Below are 4982 nucleotides of genomic sequence, written 5' to 3' on the forward strand. Positions count from 1 at the left end.
TGCAGTCTTTGGATGGTGTCTGCTGCAGAGACAGTTAAAAAAAGATAATTAAAAAAAAAGATAAACTATGAGTGTAAAGATATTTAAAGACTGAAATAGTATCAGGAAACTCATTTTCATTCCCTTGAGTCATAAGGAAAAAACAATCCTTTGCCTCTCATATTTCCAGCATTCTAAAAAATGAAACAATTAAGAATGAATGCCTTCTATGGTGACGATATAAATATATCTAGCACTCATATTCATCTATCAAATAGTCAAAAATAGTTTGTATCAAACTTACTTTTATTGAATCACATCTGCCATAGGAACATATTTCAATCATTTTGTGGTCTCCTGCCATATAAATATTGTGCCTATTTTAGAGATAAATTGCTAAAAGAAATCAGTGTTAGCACAGGAAGACAGCACAATTCTCAAGCTGCTAACTTCTAAATGTTGTTTCTCAATACAAAATCAAATCTCAAGTGTTAAAAATAGTATAAACAGTTTACCTTAGGAAATTATACATTTTTTTAATAAGCTTCACATCTTTACACCCACACGAAGTTGGGTAGTAGACTGGCAATATCTGCTGTCCAAAGATAATAAAAAATCTGAAAAAGAAATTATACATATTAAGCTGCTCCACTCAATCATATCAGGCTGTGCCACACCGGGGGTTGTCCTTTGAAGTACAGTTCAGTTCTCAAAAGCTGGAATCAAAAGCAGTGCTTGAAAATCATTTTTCCTGAAAATGACTTTTGAGAACTGCGGGCTGCTCCGTCTGGGTTTCCTGAGCCCATCACCTAGCAGGCAGGTGCCAGAGCATAATCTTCATCCTCTGGTTACATGAAAATGTTCACACCTTTATTGCAGACAGCTTTCATATTGAGGTTTTATTTTTATGAGGCAAAAGGAAATGTTGTTAGCTAAGGTTCCTGACACAAAAAAAATCTGTGCAAGGTAGAGCCCTGGTCTTACTGTGGATAATTTATAGGGGTTCTGACTCCCAGGTGAGTGCAGGGGCTGTACAGGGACATCTGTCAGGATTTCAGCTGCAGATCCACTGCACGCATGGCCAAGCTGTCAAGAAGTGACTGCTTACAGCCCAGTCCTTGAGGCAAAACAAGATCAGTGCAGGTTCACCACTGAACCTGCAGTGAACCAGCGCAGCACAGTGCTGCGCTCTGTGCTGGATGGAGCGAGTCAGGAGCTGCTCCAGCCATCTGTGCCGCCAAGGTGGGCAGGTAGGCTCATAACCAACCTCCTCAGCTGTTCCTCTGCAAGACACATCTACTCGTCACAAGCACTGAGTGCTGTGTACACCCAGATGAACCCAAGTGCTGCAGTCGCTGAACCGTTCTGGTGTCTTTGCAGTGTTGTCCCATTTGACTTACTCAAATTAAGTGCACTTTTATTTCTAGAGTTCAAGTTTCCCTACAGGATCTGAGGCTCAAAGTAGACAGGTCTAACGCTATCATATTTATTAGAGGTTATAGCGAGCATGAAACAATACCCATTATATTTGTACTATTTCGTATTTATTTTGCAGTAGAGGTTAGTGTACCTAGGGACTGCAGGAGAAATTTAAAACACAAGAAAGCACAATAGATGTTTGGCATTAGCTTCCCTGTTGTCCTCTCTTTTGCAGATGGAGCCTGTTTTTTTAAGTTTAGGTAAGTCCATTTTCAAAAAGAGGCTTTTAGTGGTGTAAAAGCATTCCACCAGAGGAGTTTACGTGGCACAGCTATTCTGCATTAGATGTTCTGTGCTTTTTCTCATGTAATGTAAATGATCGTAAAGGATACAAAGCCCAGCAAAGAGAGCAAGCTTCCAGCCTGCCAGGTAAAATGAACACCAGTAGCCTCACAGAACTGCAATCTAGAATATGTGAGCCACATCTGTCTCTGAAGTTTCTTCCTTTCTTTTTATTTCTTTAGAGTCTAATACCCATTTTTCCTTGGAGTTCAACAGCTTTGGTAGGCTGTTTTTTTTTTCTTTTTTTTTTTACATATGATCTCTGTTGTGATGTACCTAACAGAATTAGGACAGATCAGAAAACACTGAAAGGTTAAAGTTATTAAGAAAGACATTTTATTTTATTTTATTTTATTTTATTTTATTTTATTTTATTTTATTTTATCTAGCAGTATCCAATAACAACTTTTGAAAAATAACATACAACTATTCTTTGTAGCACATGAACCTAGTAAAGGTATGTTAGCATGAATGCTTGGAACTCTTTTTTTATTTACAATGTTCATATGAACAGTGACTTAGCAAATTTAATTCATCTCACAAGTCAGTTCCTCTCTCCCTTGCCATGTATTTTTGATGATCAGGTTAACTACTGCAAGCAAATTCTGAAACTTAACACTTTGATCTCAATTGTATTTAAATAGAGCAAAACTGTTTTGCACTGGAATTTGCACTTGCAAACATTAGGGTTTTTGACAGAATTCTGTCAAACCTTTCTAACATTTGGGCTTTTGACAGAATTAAGGATGTTCTTTCTTCTATTTTGCAGTGTATCAAGAAAGTTTATGGTAATATCCAAATAACTATAAATCTATTTCAGTAGCAGATCAGAGCTGAAGAGATTAATTCTCAGATATGTTAATAATTAATCTTAAGACAAATGCATTTGCTGCTGAATTTTCTAGAAAGAGATGTTTAGAATATTAGGCCACCAACTGATTTTTTTAATATCTTAATTCATGCATTATTAACACATGGGTCTATAATTACTTGCCAAATTGCATTTAATTAACAATATTATGCTAGCATTTGAAAATATTAAGAGTATTCTTATTAATAGTATTATTCTTCAGTCTTGAGATTTTACACAGATTTAGGTACCTCTGCACAATGACTGATATATATGTTTTTATAACCATCTTAGATGCTTGCCCTTTTGAAGTCCACCTGTGCTCTTCCATTATCCTACAGCTCAGCTGTGACTCCTGTAACTATAATAGTCAGCCTGCTCTGTAATTATTTATGGACACTGTCTGCTGACCTGATTACTATATGATATTTTGCTTTAGAAACTACTTCAGCTTAACATAAGGCTGTAAGGGAAAACAAACAATATATACAGTGCCTGTAATAGCTCTTGAATTAATGTAGACGTTTAATCTTGGATATTGTAACTTTTAAAATCCTAAATGCATTCTTTTCCATAATGACTGTTCTGTAATGCAATAGTGTCCTTCTATGGCAAGGATCAATTTTGCCTCTCATTAGCAACATCTACTAAAATTTACTAAGAAAAAGGACTGGGGCTAACTGTTCCAGTTCACTTTGAATGTCTGTCTTCTGCAGTCTTAGAGAATTGTTCAAAAACACTGTTAATTCCCTGGATCCCAGCAAGGCACAGCGCTCATTTTACTACACTTCATTTCCACAGGCCTATGCTGCTAGTGAAGGGACTCAAGTTCCTAACTGTTTGAACGAGACTGTCCCCTATTATGGTCAAAGATTAGTGTCAGGATACATTTTGTATTTTTATACTTAATGCTTGTTGCTGCAGAGAAAAATGTGAGTTTTCAACCAATAGAGTGTAGAATTAAACATACTTGCAAGGTTGCTTAATGATTTTCAACTGAATATAGCAGAACAGGAATCACCGTGGAGAAGTCACAGCAAGATGTAATTATTTTGGGTCTCTGATTTTTTTTTTCAGCGGAAAGGAGCCCTGAAATTCAGGGCTGAGACACCATTCCTTCTGGGAAGCACTAGGAGAATTTCCAGCAACAGATCTGGGAAGAGCATGACAATAAAGCATAGCTGGGACAAACAAAGTGTTGAAAAAAACATAAAGAGGACTACAACAATTTAAATTCTAGCAAAAGGAAGGACTGACCTAATTTTGGGGAACCCTGTGCCACATGCTCTAGGTGACCCTGCATGGGCAGGGGGGTTGGACTACATGACCTCTAGAGGTCCCTTCAAACCTTAAGCATCCTATGATTCAAAGGCCACATGTCAGTCTAGGTCTTTAAAAACTGTTTCTATAGTTTTGTGTGTGGAAAAGAGAGACCGTGGTTTTCCAAACATTCCTCCTAGCGGCAGTTTCGGCTTTGCCCAATCACTGCTTTGGGAGAACTGTCTCTGAACCCATTAACTAACATCTAAGAGCTCCTGAAAGGAAGGAATCCACTTTCTTCTAGAATGGAGGAGACCTTCCGAGAAAATTGCTGACAAACTGAGACCAAAAAAGTTGGTCCACAGTGCACAGAGAAAAGGTTGTCTGGAAACCTTAAGTTGCAGAAAGTCTTGCCATTATTGCAAACTGGATTCCCCAAAAAACCTTCACAAGTAATGAGAAGAAACTCAGTCTGTGACCATGAATGTATTGGTTTCAGTTCACACACTTTAAAAAAATACCGCTTTTTTTTGAATTTTACAAAATACGTGTGCTTGTTTGCTGTTCACGTTCAAGCCCTGGGTGACACAGTTTTAACTTGTCAAGGGCCTGAGGGATCAAGTCTTGTGATTAACAACTCCATGGCAACTAAAATATATCGTTGTACTTTTCATATCCAAGCATGTAGCCCTAAGAAGGAGTAAGTAGTGAGCTTTACATCCATTCAAAAGCAATTTTTTATATAACTATATATTTATGTATATATAACTAGATAATTCTAAGTAACTTCAGAAAAAAAATGTGGGCGGAAAAAAAGGACCGACCGCCTCCCGGGCTGCGCACTGCGCATGCGCAGCCCGAGGCGGCTCGCGCGCAGGGAGTCTCCTGGCGCCCCCCGTGCGCATGCGCGGGGCACGCTGCCCCTCACGGCCTTTGGCCTCGGGGTTAACACACACCCCCCACCCCGCGCCTGCGCTGTGGCGCCTTTTCCTGCTCTCGCTCGAGTCCTCTCCCGGAAGGGTCCGTCCGGGGCCATGCTGCTGATGGAGAAGAGTTCCGGCGGAGGTTTAGTTCCGGGGGCTGGTGTGCATGAGCGGCGGCTGCCGCCGCCCCGGCGCCGGGCCCGGCCGCA

This window comes from Nothoprocta perdicaria, unplaced genomic scaffold (assembly GCF_003342845.1).
Source record: "Nothoprocta perdicaria isolate Ctin4 unplaced genomic scaffold, notPer1 scaffold_112, whole genome shotgun sequence".
NCBI lineage: Eukaryota > Metazoa > Chordata > Aves > Tinamiformes > Tinamidae > Nothoprocta > Nothoprocta perdicaria.